We start from the raw sequence: 17,862 nt of genomic DNA, 5'->3' as shown, positions 1-17,862 counted from the left end.
AATCTAATTGTCCCATGTTTCAGATTGTGTTGACAATAAACAACTAATACTTTCACTTCCTATTACTCTTGATTCTAGAAAAGGCTCCTCCCTTTTCAATGTTGGAAATCGTATAATTTAACTTTACATACATATAAAGCAGAGTGACATATGCATGTAAACATTGGCTACTTCATAAAGGTTAAAAGGATGAATGAATTACAAATGATCTAACGAATGGCCGTAAAACTGTGGTAGTCCTCAAAAGATGGTCATACATCGGTCAGTCTCTGACTTCACAAATGATCACATTAACTGTTTTTTTACATAAAGTCCACTAAGATCCAGAATGATTATACTTCTTTCTGCTCAGATTCACAAAGCTAAGGACTATTAAGTCTGCCTTATAACGTTGTATTCATATTAAAAATATCTGACATCTAAAGGAATAGGAAAGCAATACCCATTTACCCATCGTCTGTCTAAAGAAGTAAAATATTGCCAGTAAGGCTGCAGCCACTTAGGTCTCCCCTCCCAGTCTACATTCTTCCTCTTCTCCTCAGAGGAAACTTTCAGTAGAAAACAAGCAAATGAATAAATAAATAAACAACCAATTCTACAGAATTGTCCAGAATAATTTCGGGCATATCAGTTTTATTGATTTAAATATTCTTTACATGAACATGTATTTTATTTTATAGGGTTTAGGAATATTAATCACTAATAAGGGGTTCTGGTATTTATTGTTACATAACTTATGTGAAAATGACTAAGGAATGATCCAAACATTATGACAACATATGAGAAGAGCAGCCATCGGGGCTCCGTGGTAAAATCCCAGACTTGGCTGCTCTGTCAATGGTAAGGCCCTAGCATATGAGTCACTTTCCCAATGGAAACTTTTGCCCAGCACCTTTATCTCTCTCCCTTCCTACCTTCCATCCTTCCTTCCTTTCCTATTTATCCATTTCTCATATATATAATATCTATAATAGTTAATGTCGTGTGTGTGTGTGTATTTGCCAAGAGAAAATAAACATGGACTCAGCTTTTCACGCTCCATTTCAGTACATAATATCTGGAGGCGGGAGGTTAATAACTGCACCAATGTCATCCAAGTGGCCAAAGCATTTATTCAAGGTTAATACGTAATTTGTGGAGATGTGGAGATGCAAAAGGGAAGACACAGTGAGTGGGATAGGATTTTCATTATTCAAAATGGAATTTTACACGAATCAGATTATTCAGATGACTGCCAACTGTGCACTTTTCCCTAATAATTCCAGTTTCCAAAATGTTCTTGTAAGAATTAACAAAGTCATCCTATAACAAATGGATTAAAATGGGGTGGGGGGTGAGGAGGGAGAGAAACAATTATTTGAATAATCACTAAATTAGTGTTTCCTAGTGGGCAGGTTAAGATAAAATGTGTTATAAGATTTAAAATATCTAGTGAAAACAGATACAAAATATTTCCCTAGAACTTTACAAATCTAATCCGCAAAAGAAACTATCTGAACCTAGGGATGGGCATGAATGTTCATTCTCATTTCACGATATCTGTAATTTCCCACTGTCATTTCACAAAAAATTACACATGTCAAAAATATCCATTTTTTGGCCATTGAAATTTACCCCCAACAGATTAAATGTGTCTCTAGAGGAAAGAAACCTCATATGCTTGCTAAAAAAAATATGTAAGAATGTAATCAACTTACATGTTATGCGATGTTAATATTTTATTCATCTGACTCACGAACTAAAAAACTGACCCATGCTTGAAGTCCCACAATTCTACACTCAATCATTCAAATTCTCATCAGAGAAACACATGAAAACTCAATAGCTGAGGGTCATCATTTAGTTAACTGACAGACTTTTCACATATTCCCTATGTATACAAGCCTGTGTTTGGATAAAGAAAAGTGAATACTTGCCTTTCATATTATATACTAAAGCTATCCAGAGAAAGTGAAGGGGATTAAAGTGACACTGTCTAACTATTTAAATTCATTCTGTTCTGTGCCTGCATTAGCATCCAATGGCTGGGTGGATCAAGATGAGCCTGCATAGTAAACCAAGAAGGAACAGGCAAGTAAACGAGAGTAAAGTTACAGAAAGCAAGGGGAGACTGTTGAAGATGCAGAGAGTATTTAATAATAGTTAATGTTACTGAACAGAGAAGTGGAGATTATTAATGTTAGTGAAAAGCTGTATTACTAGTTTCTACAACACATAACCTTATTAAAAACAAATAAACTTCATGCCAGATTACCTTGTTTTAGCCCTTGATTAGTAGTCAGTTTAGTTCTTACCAAACTAGAGTTTAAAATTTAAACAATGTCACTTGAGTGACTCAGTAGCTTTCCTTCACCTTTGCTATTTTTTTATTTTAAATGTACTTTTTATTGATGTCCCTCATCCCCCTCTCCCGCTTTGACCCCCTCCTCCCAGTCCCCACCCCCACCCCAAGCCTCCACTGCACTACTGGTATCTTCAGGAAGTTTATTTCCATAGATCATAGGCTAAGACATACTTTGTGTCCATTGGAAGGACCACTGGAGAAGAAATTATAGACTCTGTCCTCCAGAGCAATATGTGGCATTAGCTCAAAACACCATGATGTGAGTGAAAGCATTTGCTTCATTTTGTGTTTATGGTAATATTTACCAGGGTACTGTTTTTACAAAGTAATATTACAGTAAAACAAAGATACTTGAATTCTCTTATTAATTTGTAGAGCCAATATGTCAAAAAGCAATTAATATGTAGATAAGGTTTGTGCGTTGCAGTCGGAAGGACGTGATGTGTAACTGTATCTGCAGTACTTATGTTAACTGAGCAACACCAAATAATTGGTGTGTCCTGTGGGGAGAAGAACACAGTCACACCAATGGGAAAATTGGAGGCTCTGACCATGGCCAAGACACCACTGCTCAGGTAAGTGAGAGGAAAGCATGGATTCTCGACAGCTCAATTTTCAAATGAAAAGAATGCCATGTCCACTAGCATATTCATTCAAACTAGAATATCAATTATTTTCTAATTATCCTCTATTCTCAAAAATCCGTGCCATTATTTCCTTCTATTAATAGCCTTATAATAAATATGGGTCAATAAATACTAATCCCAGTTTCAACATCAAACCTCATGAATAGTAATAAAATGGAGGTTTTATTTTATTACTTCATCCTATTTACCTTATAAACACTATGTGGATTATACAAGGCAGAGGTAGGAGGCATGAATGTACTTTGTAAAAAATTTAAATCTCTATATATCCGCAACTTATTACACCCTTCACTTGTAGTATACACTAAGCCAACTACATAAACAGAATCATTTTGAAAAATGCTCCTACTTAGAAAATGTTATTGTTGCCCGCAAATGTGCGCTGATGGTATGTTTCAAATGAAAGAACTTCTACAAACACGCCCACTTCATACACACGCGTCCAAATATTCTCTAGATAGGGTTAGCGAGGAGGGGGGCTAACTACACGTATGCGGCAAGCACCGTCAGTTCTCAAGCGGTATTCCTTCTTTCTGATAAGAGAGCCATCGTTGCTAACTAGGTATGCTGCCGTCTAGAACAGATAATATTTTATTGCCTCTCTTGCAGCCAAGTGAGGCTCGCAGGCTGAATTCTGGTCAATGGGATGTAACTGAAATCTTGTGTTAAATGTGTCCCTAGAGAAAAGGGTCCTTAAAGTAAAGAATGTCTGATTTTTCCATCCCTGCCTCCTTCTGTTAGTTGGAATGTATATATGCTGCTGGAACTCAAGCAGACATCCTGGGCCATGAAGAAGCACCTGGATGAGGGAATGGAGCAAAAAGATAGACGGTGTCTGGGTTCCTGACACTCAAATATCAACTCTAAGCGGTCCACACAATATTTTCACATGCAAAAGAAATCATAATAAATAAATAAATAAATAAATAAATAAATAATACATAAAAAATCCTGTTATTTTGAGTCTTTCAGTTATTCACAAACCTCATCCTATCTATATGCTATAGACTATATATGAAGCACTGTGTGTGCATATGTTATCTATATTTACATGTACAACTATTTATAAATACAGCATAAATATATGCAAATGCTTTTACATACATGCACACATATATTTGTATATAGTTAATCTGATATAAAACAAGACTGTGACTATTCAATTGCCTAGAACAGATACTTCAAGGTGAAATGCCCCAAAAGGTCTCCAGCATTATCCTCTCCATTATAATCTCTACAATGCCAATAAAATAGTCCTTGGAAATTCTTACTCTAAATCGGATCTATCACATCCTTCAAGGGAGCTCCTTTGGTCCTTTCCAGTCTGCATCCTGGCCTCCAGCTTCACCTTGCCTCTCGGCCTTTGCACAGACGGGCATCTTTCTCTTCCACTTGGAATGCCTCATCCCAGGCTTAAAATCTACCGAGCTGTCCTTCGAAATTCAGCTCAAACCTTATCTCCCTTGGGAGTTTTTCCATGATACGCCTCCAGGCTCCTGCCCCTGCCCCCTTGCTGGGTCAGCTCCCCCATGCTCCCTTAGGAATTTTGTATGTACTTACTCTTTCAACTACAGTGGAAGTATCTACTGAGCGGCAGGCACTACCCCTCTATTATAACCATCGAGTATACGATCATTGATTTTTAGTCTTACCCACAGTCCTAGAGAACAATTATAAACAGTATGTTTTCCAATTTCTTTCACCCTCCAAGCCCTGTAAGAATGTTCAGTAATTGATTAATTGACTATTGGGAGCCTGCTCTACTCACTGTTCACCTGGAGGATTCATCCAGCACCCTGTTGTCTTGGTTCCTTGACTTCATTGATTTCATTGACCTTCCTCTCTCCATTTACACTGTCATCCAGAGTCAAAGAGATTTTAAATCTCAAAATGTAAAACCTCTTACTCATTCTTAAAACTTTTCCCAGTGTCTCCTGGTCACTAAACCTCCACTTAATCGTCCAGTCCTTCGACTCCATGCTTTTCTAGAGAAACAAATCCCTGCCTGCTTCACTTCTTTTCATGCCCAGCTTGGACCTCATGGATCATTTCACTTACTCGCACTTGCACTGTTCATCCCCTCATTCCTCTCATCCTTATGTTATGTCACAGGTACCCAAGTATTCCTCCTGATTCAAATTAATTATGTACTTACGATGCTGAGTGCCACTGCAAGAAAAAAAAAGGTAGCCTGTGACAGAGATGAGGACACTTCGGTTAAGTGTCAGGTGTCAAAACTGAAGTAGGTCATTTCTCCTCTGTAAGATATTCTAAAATCCTAACATTCAATAAAGGCCATAGAATTAGGTCTCTCAAGTTAAAAGTGATTCCAGCCTTATACTGCCTTATTCCACTGGAGACTGTCAACTGGTGCAATTTATAATGTCATCTTCTTTGGCCAGCAGAGCCAGAGTCGTAACTAGTTCTTTATCAGGCTCTGAAGGTTATTACCACAATGATTTTAGATAAATCACTTAAAAAGTTGCCTGAGAAGGCCTCTCTTTGAAGGGAAAAATAATGAATGTTCTTAGGGTAAGTTGCCTGAAAAAGTATTTTAAAGATGCTGAAAACTGAAACTGATTCTGAATGAGCAACCTATTTTTATTTCACAGGCTTTCAACGAGAAATTCATCATTACAGGCTGATTGCAGAAAGTTGGGAAAGTAGAACAATTGTTTTTATTTCCCTTGGGTTTTGCTTTCCTTTAAGGGGTGTACTTTTATAGCCAACAGGTGTTTGTATCACAATAAATATAAGGATTTAGTAAATATCTAATTTATTTCTGATTGCTGGGAAGCATAGTTACAGCAATTGTTTGCTTGTCCCATAAGAAGACTCAGAAAAGTTTGTTTCTATAGTGCTATTCTCTTTGATCACTGGAAAAGCAATTGATTTCCCTTTCAATTTGGCATCTTGATATATATCCTCCCACTTTGGTCCATTCCCTGCATTAGAGCAACTAATTCTTTTAAGATTTATTGAGGACAAGAAGATCAGGGTGAGCTATAGGAGTATAAAGTGGCTACTCAAGACAAGAAAAGCTGTCTTCAAAGGTAAAACTTATCACACTATATTTCAATCCAGCACTCTTTATTTTAAAAACCTCCAAAACTATCCACCAGATAAAAAGAAGTCATTTGCAATGCACTGTATCTCTCCTTCAGATAAAACGCATAAATCAAATGCAAACTGGGTCCCATAAATGTCTTTTCATTGCCATACCTCTGGGTGTGCATTCTCTATCCCTTTTTCTTTTGGTAGTTTAAGGTCATTTAACAATATTCCCAGGATAGAGTGTCCTCCAACTCCCCTCTCTCAGAAGATAATTACATTATACATTTCATGGAAGATTAGACATCATATTTTTCGTATCTTTATTTTTTGTTTTCTCTGGGATGAGCTCCCATGTGCTTAAAAAGGCTCAGTTGATTGGGAATCATCCCATGTGCCAAAGGGTTGCTGATTTGATTCCCAGTCAGGGCACATGCCTGGGTTTCAGGCTTGATGCCCACTGGGGGCGGGGCATGCAGAAGGCAGGCGATCGATGACTCTCTCTCATCATTGATGTTTCTCTCTCTCCTTCTCTCCTCCTCTCTCTAAATATATATATATACATGCACATACACACACACACACACACACACATATATATTAAAAAGGTCCAGAAAGAAGCTTAAAGAGGAAAAATCAATCAGAAGGTCAAATGACAGAAAATAAATGACTTGGTCATGTAAAAAATTCTCATAAACCTCTTAAGAGGTATAGAACCTTGGCTTCCTAATTTCAGATCTAAAGCCAACCCACAATGTAGGCTCCAACCTTTCACGTCTCAACCATTTCAGAATCCGTTTCTACTGTCTCGCAGCTCACTTCTGCAGCGTGAGAAAATCCAATACTAACATGTTTAACACAAAATCTTTGAAACCTGAAGAAATTTTAAAGCAAAGATAAAACATATGATTTTATTTTATTCAAGCACTAAATTGTTTTTTTTAAATTTCAAAATCTCTTGGCATGACTGCAGAGCTATGGTATGTTTTGGCTGCCTCACCTCCTACTGTCCAACAAAATGCCAGTCACTTGATAGTATCAACCAAGGACATTTTGAACTGGTTTTATGTATTTGCCGAAAAGTATTGAAGGAAACAGAAGCCTGTATGACAACTACAGCTTCTTCAGTGTGACAAAGCATATTAATTTTTGACATTATGCAATTTATTATCTTCAGAGGGTTCCTTAATGAGAATTTAAAAATTCATTCTAGAAAGGCAGTTACCAAAAAATACAAGCTTGCAGAAACTTTCAAACTAAGAGCACATCTTACATAAATAAAAAATCTCTTAACATCTAGGCCCTCACTGCCAAAATAATGCATCTCAAATTATATACCAATATGATGCATCTCAAATTACATGCCAATACTGTTTCCATTATATAGTTTAATTTCATCACCTAATCCAACTTTACCTGCTCCACGCTGTCTCTCCTGATTTTAATCATCCAATTAAGTAATAATAAATTGTCACCTGATCTTCCTTGCCACTACTCTACCACTGTGGGTTTTTTTCTGTTTTCAAGGCCAAAATCTATGAATTTATTATCTATGCCTAATAAACCTATTCCATTAAACCCCAATTCTCCACTCAATGTTTTGCTAGCATTGTTTCTGCATAACAAGCAACCTATCCCAGCTAAATCCAGTAATTTCTCCTCTATTATGCTTCTCAATCTTCCTACCTAAAAATAATACCAAGAGGACCCCAGTAATGCAACCCTTCTTGTTCTGCTGATATTCTTCAGAATGCTGGTTCTGCTCTGTGGTTAATTCCTCGTCATTCCTTCAACCAAAGTGCACGGCCTTTATTACATTGCTTCCCTACTCACTCTCAGTTCAAGGTTCTAATTTCCCCTACAGGTGACCTTAACCCTCCCACACTTCAGCACTGTATTTCTTGCTGGCCACAAAATGGCACCATTTAGATATTATGTTATCTAATCATTTTTTACACAAAATTTTATCTAGTTAAGTCACCAACAATACCACCTAATAGGTAACTGCAGTTTTCACAGCTCTGTGTACTGCATAAACACTTTATAAAGCACCATTTGAAGAACGCTAGACTCTTGAACAAGATGTTTCTTTAAGACTGAGCTTAGAGAAACCACTGAAGTTCCATCATATAGCAATGTTAGACAGAACAAAACAGGAGAACATTATAATGTAGTAACCTATTAAAGAACATTTGGGTGGTTTTCAAGCTTGGGCAGTTACAAATAAAGCCACCCAGAAACATTCCCATGCAAATATTTTTATGAACATTGCACTTGTTTCCCTTGGGTATATTCTCAGTAATAACATTGTTAGGTCATATGGTAAAAGTATGTTTAAGGTTATTAGAGATTGCCAAATAGTTCTGTGAAGTGGTTGTACTAATTACATTTCTACTAGCAATGTATGAGAGGTCTGTTTGCTCCTCAACGTTGCCAACATTCAGTATTGTTGGTCTTTCTAATATGACTACTTCTGTAGTAGTATGTGACTGTGGTTTTAATTTACATTTAATTTACATTTCCCTGATGACCACAGTATTATTATTCCCTCAACTTTTGGTCCATTTATAAAAATGTTTGAGCAAGACTTTTGCCTATATTTTAATTAAGTTGTCTTTTTACTGAGACACAGGGATTCTTTATATATTCTAAACACAAGTCCTTTGTCAGATGTATTTATCCCAGTCAACAGATAGCATTTTAACTTTCTGCCTTTTGATAAGAAGTTTTAATTTTTGATGTAATCCAATAATCCAATTTAATTGTTTTGTTCTTCTTAGTGTGTACTATGCCCAGTTTAAGAAATTTTTGCCCTCCCTAAGATCATAAATATATTTTAGGATTTGTTCTATAAGTTTTAAAATTTTAGCTTTCACATTTATGTTTATGATCTACCTTGAATTAATTTTTGTTTATATATGAAACGAGTGTCAAGGTTCTTTTTTCTTCCACATAAATATGCAGTTACTGCAACAACATTTTGTTTAAAGTTCTACTCCTTATTGAATTACTTTCATGCCTTGGTCAAAAATCAAATATTTCTGAACTCTTAGTTTTGTTGCATTGATCTATTTATCTATAATAATGCTAATATCACAGTGTGTTAATTACTGCCACTTTATAACAGGTCTTGAAGCTGGCATGTTCTCCAATTTTTTTTTTCTTCAAGATTACCTTGGATATCCTAGGTATTTTGCATTTTCATATAAATTTTAGAATTATCCACTTCTACAAAAAGTAGCTGGATTTTGATTGATGCATTGAATCTACAGATCATTGTGCAGAGACTGACATCTCAATAATAGTTTTAAATCCATAAACATGGTATATTTTACCATTATATGTCTTCTTTCATTTCTTAGCAGAATTTTGTAGTTTTAAGTATAGAGGACTTGAAAATCTTTCTTTTTAAAATATGTCTTTATTGATTTCAGGGAGAGGAAGGGAGACAGAGAGAGAGATAGAAACATCAATGATGAGAGAGTCATTGATCAGCTGCCTCCTGCACACCCCTGACTGCGGATCAAGCCTGCAACCTGGGCATGTGCCCTGACAGGGAATCAAATCTTGATCTCCTGGATCATAGGTCAATGCTCAACCACTAACCATGCCAACTGGGCAAAAATCTCTTATTAAATGTGTTCCTAGGTATTTATATTCTAGGATATCCTAGATACCTAGGTATCCTAGGTATTTCCTAAATATTATTTGATGTTATTAAAAATGATGGGTTTCTAAAAATTATTTGTTATTTTTGCATTTTCCAATGGCTTACCTTTAGTACATAGACTTGTCCAAGGTGACACAGCAAATAATAACTACAAATTTAGGTATATTTTTCCATGACTAATGCTAGCTTTCATTTTCAAATGTCTTCCATATTCTGGCTGGTAATACATTGCAGTCATTATCATAGTCAAATTATAATGAAACTTTTATAATCATTTCTCACTTTCAGGATTGCCAAATAAACACTGAAATTATAGCAGAATTGTTATTTTTCGTTTTTAATTGATATGAGTTCGCTTTCCAAAGGATATATCAAATGTTTCTTTCAGAAAATATCAGGAAAACACTCAAGGGGCTCTTTAAGGTAATTTGTTCTTTTTGACATTTCAAGTACATAAACCAAAACCAGATAAATAATCTTTAAAGATAATTCCTGAAGTTTTCTGTAGCCCCAGTGAGCTAACATCACATATATGACATAATTTTGGGCAAAACCAAGAAGAAACTTGACAGTGGCAAGCAATATATATCTGTTTGTAACCATTAAATCAAAAATATGTTGGCTAAAGGCATTTGGCTAAACTCAAAATATACAAACTCTTACAAAGTAAAAGACAAAGCATTATTGGTTTAAAAAACAAAACAAAACATTTCTTCAAATTTGGGGGAAGAAATATTCCAACAAATTCTCTTTGTGTTATAATTTGTGTGAGATAATATCCCTAAACTGTGAACCAAATGTAATTAGCATCTATATTGAAATACAAAATTATAAATTACAACACAGGATATATATACTTTAAAAATATCTAGTGGTAATTTCTGGTTTCTGGTCCAGAATATAAGATGCTTGGAAGTTGCCATTCTGACAGCAAGTAAAATTCTGAACAAACAAAATTCAACGACTCTTCTTAGACCCATAAGAGACATGAAGTCACAGAGCAAATTGCTGCTCTCAAAATTTGAGAGACAAATAGGTGAAAACAGAGAATCAGAAAAACAAGAACAAATCCCCACAAGAACAAGTGCCAAATTTGAACTGTGATTCACAAATCACCATAGACTTAATGTGTACAAGTCTGATTTGTTTAATTCACAAATCACCGTAGACTCAATGTGTACAAGACTCGTGTACAAAGGAAGAAGGAATAAGTGAAGATTAAAATAAAAATTTGAAGTTTTTTATCTTAATTGATCTAAAAGATAACAATGAAAAACTACAGGGGTTCCAGTCAAAAGAGAACCCCACACTTTTGTGAGTTTTACCTCCCAAAGCTCTACCAGGTTCTTACAGCGAATATCAGGGAAAAACCCACTGGTGCTTCCAGTGTGGAAAGGGAGTAGGGACTTTCTCAGACAAGCAAAAATTGGAGGAATTTGTTGCCAACAGACCTGCCTTGCAAAAAACGTTAAAAGAAGCTCTTTAGAGAGAAGGCAAATGATATAGGTCAGAAACCTGGATCTCCATAAAGAAAGATAGAAAGAAGAAGTAAAGATTAAAAATTTGAAGTTTCTTATCTTCATTGATCTAAAAGATAGCAATGTATTCAAAATAATAATAGCAAAATTGACCAGATATGCAAGCTTATGTATAAGCGAAGTAACAGCAATGATACAAGGCATGGGAAGGAAGAGGTAGGAATAACTGGTGACAAAAAAATCAACCTGTACAATAAAAAGCTGACTCGTTCAAAAGGCACTTTTAAAAAAGATCATGAAAAGTTACTTCATTTACAGAAAGAGTTTAAATAAAACAATATAATCCAGAAGAATGTATTGTAAATATAAAAGTGAAAATGTATGTCTTGTGTGTGGAAAATTTAGTAGCAGCCCAAACCATGCTGTTTCCATGGAGCAATAATAGAATAAGTGTGGGTGAATTTCACGTATTGCAAATTAATTCAGATATAATTAAAGTACTTGGGCTTTGTCTACATAACACCAAAATAACAGTTACAGAGAGAAAACTCAAGCAACCAGTTGTTTAATCTATCCTGTGTTAAAGATCATATTTTCCTCCCTACAGAATTGAAATAAAATATTTGTAGCCATTACCGTAAATACAGAATAACTGTGAATAAGTATTTCTAGGAAAACCTTTTTAGAATATGATGGACCTTAAAAAGTAATAAAGAGTAAAAAACCCCTGAAATACATCCATATGTCCTAGTTAAGAACCTAGATATATGTAGTCAATGTATGGTGTCTGGCACCTACTATAATGTGTGTTTTTTTTTTAAAAAAAGCATAATTATTAATCTATTTGCTATAATTTCATGGCTCAATTTAGCAAAGAACCTAAGAATAAAATATTTATACTTTAATTAACATAATCTCTACAGTAAATCAGAAGAAGACCCTTTGGTGTTGCTAAGAACATGTTTCTTCACTGAAAAATTTCTGAAAATATCTATATCCCCAGTTTTTCTGTATTCTCTCACAAGATACCTATATAAATGCTAGTACATTTTAAGAAAATGTATAAAACTTTTCATCAATTAAACAAATCATTGTTTATTCTCACCTTTAATCAAAACATTGAGCAAGTAATATTTTTCCAAAAAGCTACTGTAATTCTTCTAAAGGAGAAAGCTGAAAATTTTAGCATTAAAGAAAATAAATATTCCCAGTGCTATGGGATTTAGAAACTTTTCAAACAAGAGAGTTGTGCTTTCAAGATCAAAACAAAAGGAACAGCTAAGAAGAAAAAGCATGGCCTCTTTTCTCCTTGGAAACCTTAGAACTACAACTTTTCTACTTTAAAATATGACCCTCAGACCTCCAGAGTTTTAGGAGTCATATCAGGGAACCCATAAGGTAAAAGCTGTTTTCAAAATAATCCAAGATATTATTTGCTTTCTTCACTGTGTTGACATTTTCACAGATAATGCAAAAGCAACGGTGGAAAAAACTGCTGGGGCCTTAACACAAATCAAGGCAATGGTCCCAACTTCCCAGGCGTCCAGCAGTGCCAGTTTTCCATTATAATCGTAGAGCATTTGCATGAATCTTGAATATGAAGCTATGTCCTGCACAGAGAGTTCAGATATGAAAACTCTAACCCAACTTCTAATGTGTCCAATGACTTATTCTGCCCTCAAACTCTGATTTCTTTAAGTGTAAATTCCAAAGGATAAAAAATAAATTTATATAATATTAAATAGATGCAACCAAAGATGCCCAAACACAGGAGAGAGTGCTAAATAAATATTATTTAATGCTTATTACATCCACTGAATTATAACATTTTCATTCCCAGTTTCTGAGTCTTTTCACAAGCAGAGTCAGTTTCATTCAATTAGTTCCTGAATGCTGTCTGATCATATCAAATTTTCTCAGTTCAACTGCACTGCCTTCCTATCTTGATTCAATCTAACCTTGATCCTATCTGAACTGTCTATAGAGAAACAATGATATGAAATTCCGCTGAATCCCGTTTCAGCTTTACATTACCTATTATGGCATTATATTGCACCAAACCATAAAAACAAGGCAACCAGTAACTTTACAGAATTTCCCTTGGAGACCAGTAAATTTCAGTTTACCACACCAAAGAAATATTTGCTTCTATAACTTTCCCGCAATCAATTTGGACTAAATCAGGACCAAATTACCTTTTCAGACAAAACCATGAATCTTTGGTCAGGGTTCATTTTAAGCCATCATAGTTCTCAGGCCCTGGAAGAATCTACAGCTAAACCACCCACAGGCAAGCCAGGTTTTCATGACTTCGCTATCTAGTTAGAAATTGCTAGATATCACTCAAACGGAGGTTCATGATTTTTATCAAGATTTACTTTTAGAGCAGTTTTAGATTCACAGAAAAACTGAGTGGAAGGTACAGATATTTCCCATATACCTCACACCCCCACAGATGCAGTCTCCCCCATTCTTAACATCCCTCACCAAGGTGGTGCATCTGTTATAACTGATGAACTTACATTTAGTATATCATAATTACCTAAAGTCCATATTTTACATTACTGTTAACTCTTGATGTACATTCCAGAAGCTTTGACAAATCCATAATGACATGTACCCATCTTTATCGTATCATATAGAGTAGTTTTACTGCCCTAAAAATCCTCTGTGCTCCACCTGTTGATCCCTCCCTCTTCCCTAACCCCTGATCATTTTACTGTCTCCATAGTTTTGCCTTTCCCAGTACATGATATAGTTGTAATCATACAGTATGTAGCCATTCCACATTGGATTTTCACCTAGTAATATGCTGTTAAGTTTCCTCCGTGTCTTGTCATGGCTTGATAGCTCATTTCTCTTTAGCACAGAATAATATTCCAGTGTCTGGATGTACCAGTTTATTTTTTCCATTCACCTACAGAAGAACATCTTGGTTGCTTCCAAAATTTGGCACTTATAAATAAAGCTGCTTTTGTGTGGACATAAGATTTCAAATCCTTTGGGTAAATAAATACCAAGGAGCCTGATTGCTGGATCAGCCATATGGTAAGGTTATGTTTAGTTTTGTAAGCAACAACCCAGCTGTCTTCCAAAGAGGCAGTACCATTTTACATTCCTACCAACAATGAATGGGAGTAGGGCTTTTTAAAATAAAAATCCTGAGTATTGTCATGTAAATACAAAAGGAGACAAAGAAATTGCCAAAGGCAGGAAGGCACTAGAAAGTGACAAAGGGCTTTCTGTGAAAAACCTTACCTGTTTTCTGATTTACCATCAAACCATAGTATGGTCACAACTGTGTAAAAATGTCTGCAATTGTTTACAAGCCTTCTTGTAAGAATACTCACAACATAATACCCCATAATTCCCAGAAACTAATATAAAGATGACATAGCTAATGTGGAATATTTTCTTATAGGTTGAGAAAAATTTTCCAATCAAACTTCTAAGACCTTTTCTATATCACAAACTATGGGCTGAATAAAAAAAATTGAAGTAACCAGAATTATGATTTTTCACAAAAAACCCCACAAACTATCATAATTTAACCTCAGATTCTTTCTAAGCAATCAAACTTATTTGATAGTAGAAACAAAGCCCAAGCTACTGATGTTCAAAGGCTTTTTTTAAAAATAAAGAGCTAACAAACCATTCTCCACTTGACATACACCGTCCTCAGAGCAAAGCAGTGGCAAATTTTCTGCAAGGCAAAGAGGAGCACTGCACGACTTTACCTGTATCTTATCCACAATGGGGATAAAGAATATCCTGAAGGTATTTATCAATTAAGTTTTCATTGCTTTCCTTCCTCCAATGACAATGGCAGTGTTTGTGTTCCTCAACATTCCATTAAGTTGACTCAATATTTAGAACGTGTAATCATTGATTATTTTGTTAGTAAATATCTCTACCCCTGTAACTCAGAAGTCTGTCATAATTACTATTTTAGAGGCAAATTAAAAATCAATTTCATTTGAAATGTATCCATGTTGATAAATGTAGTACGTTTTTCATTTATTGTAACTGCTATATGACATTCTAATAAATGGATAGCTATATCAAAAAAAACCCCACCAATTTCAGAATGTTTCACATTCTTATGCAGATTAATTCTGATATGAAGACATTTTTGTTGGTCTATAATGTACAACAAATACCTATCCATTCACTGTCCTAATACATTTCAAATGCTGAGGTAGCTGTTAAAGAAAGCGAAATAGAAATAAGGTTCCTGTTCTGTACTTATAACCAAGCCTATGTTTTATGTAAGTCCAAAATAAATGTGATATATTCAATTTGACAAGTTCATAAAAATAGATATCAGAAAACATCAAACTGTTATGACATATGTCCTTGAGGAAAAAAACATATGACGCCAGTTGATATAAAAAATAATATCAGGCCTGGCTGGGCGGAGCTCAGCAGTTAAGCATTGACCCAGGACCCAGGAGATCACTGTTAGGATTCCCGGTCAGGGCACATGCCCAGGTGCGGGTTTGATCCCCAGTGGGGGGTGTGCAGGAGGCAGCCGATCAATGACTCTCATCATTGATGTTTCTCTCTCTCTCTCTCTCTTCCTCTCCTTACCTCTCTCTGAAATCAATAAAGATATATTTAAAAAACACACAACTTAACCACCTCCTTAAAGGCCCTGTCTCCAATACAGCTGCATAGGGGTTAGGCCATCAATTTATGAATTTGGGAGGACATAATTCAGTCCACAGCACTTAGAAAACTGAAGTCAAGCTTACATCACTGGCAGAAAAGAAGTCCAAATAAGCCAAACCATTTGCTTGGGACCGTTTTAGCTATAGGTAAGACACAGGTATGGTTATCTTCATGCAAATAAGTTTATCCACAAAATTTTAAAAAGGTATATATAGGCCTTCAAATTCTTTTGACACAATGCTAAAGAAAGGGTCAACCGGGGAAAAGGGAGATATTTGTAATAATTAAAAAAAAAAAAAGAATATCACATACACAATAATAAGGGAACATTTATAAGCACTATAATAGTAACCTTAGTGTTAATATTATATCAACAACCTAAGTGTTAGTTCATGTCCAACAATGCACCAAAAATGCAGTGGGAATAATTCAAGCTTGAGTGCTAAGAGCATCATGGGAGACAGGCAAATGACACTAGGGCTTCCTTGTTAAAACCTCAGAAGAGAAAGGAAACATAGACAGTACTGAGCGTATTCTCCATTCACGCAGGTCATTTTCTCCAAGGCATGCGCTGGACAGTGAAGCGCTCAAGTGCTCTCAAGTTAATGTAAACCTTCAGTGGAATCCTAATGAAAATTCTAGTTAAATACTTTAAAGAATTCAACAGGTTGCCCTAGTTGGTTTGGGCTCGGTGGTTAGAGCGTTGGCCCGAGGCTGAAGGGTCCTCGGTTCGATTCCAACCAAGGGCATGCATCTCGGTTTCAGGCTCAATCCCGGCCCCTGTGGTCAGGGCACGTGCAGGAGGCAACCAATTGATGTGTCTCTCTCACATCGATGTTTCTCCCTCTCTCTCTCTCTCTGTCTTTTCCACTCTCTCTGAAAAGCAATGGAAAAAGTATCCTCAGGTGAGGATTGAAAGAAAATTAAAAAATAATTCAACAAATTAATACTCATATTTATATAGAATAACAGAGATCCACAAATAACTACCACTGACCCAGACATAAAATATATAGCACAATAATATGTATGTAAATGTGAAACACGCAATAAACGCTACAGGCTTTTACAAGGACAGGCGTGGATAAAATAGAAAACTGACCATGGGATGTGGAATATGGGAGTGGGAGACAGTGATAAAGGAGAAATCATAGATAACCAAAGGAATAAAGAGCAAAAAGAAGGCTTGGCACAGAGTGGTGATGGTAAAGTGTTATAAACTGTGGGTGTAAAAAATATTAACTAATCTCTTAGAGAAATTTTTTAAAGTAAAAAGTGAATAAAATCACATTCTTTTTGATAAAAGAATATTTATTGACCCAGAGCATATAAATAGGTACCATAAGCTCATTATGCACTAGGACAACCAATGCTATCTCCAAAGAGTATTTTGGCAATTACTCTGTATCAAAAAAAAAAAATTACATTAAGCTTAGGTCAGAGCTACCTTAAGATACATCAGTGAAAGATTTATAATCATATTTTCAAACAAAAGTGATAGAGGGTGAAGATACATTTTTAGGAATTGCTATTATACTGCAAAATTTCTTTAAAAATAGAAGAAAATGGAGCCAGAGAAACCAAAAAAGGCCTCAGCTATATTTTAAAATGTGTAACTACTAGGTAGGAATAGGAGAGAGTAAGAAAGGGACAAGTTCCTAATTACAATTACAGAAGAGCCATAAAAAACCTGAATTTTTATTATGTGGAAAGTACTAAAGCTACATGATAAATTTCATGCATTAGTGTTTTTAATAAAACATTTCATTTTGAGGTGACTGCAGATTAACATGCAGTTGTAAGAAACAGAGACCTCATTATGCCTTTTTTCCAGTTTTTCCTATGACAACATCTTGCCAAACTATAGTATAATTTCACAAGCTAACTACTGATGTTGATATAATCCATCACCAATCTTTCTCTGGTTTTCCCACTTGTGTGTTCTATGCAATTTTAGTTCCATGTCATTTTATCATATGTGTAGATCTGTGTATCCACCCT

The 17,862-nt window shown here is 35.4% G+C and overlaps 1 protein-coding gene across 1 annotated transcript in view; it reads right to left on the bottom strand.

Moving 5' to 3' along the window:
- Nucleotides 1-17,862, bottom strand: part of GUCY1A2 (guanylate cyclase 1 soluble subunit alpha 2) — a 256,869-nt gene that overhangs the window by 134,175 nt on the left and 104,832 nt on the right. The gene's annotated exons all lie outside the window — the stretch shown is intronic.

The sequence above is a fragment of the Miniopterus natalensis genome, chromosome 11 (genome assembly GCF_054644295.1).
Source record: "Miniopterus natalensis isolate mMinNat1 chromosome 11, mMinNat1.hap1, whole genome shotgun sequence".
Taxonomy (NCBI): Eukaryota; Metazoa; Chordata; class Mammalia; order Chiroptera; family Miniopteridae; genus Miniopterus; species Miniopterus natalensis.
The sequence above is the reverse complement of the archived record's forward strand: the minus strand, read 5'-3'. Positions and strand labels throughout refer to the sequence as shown.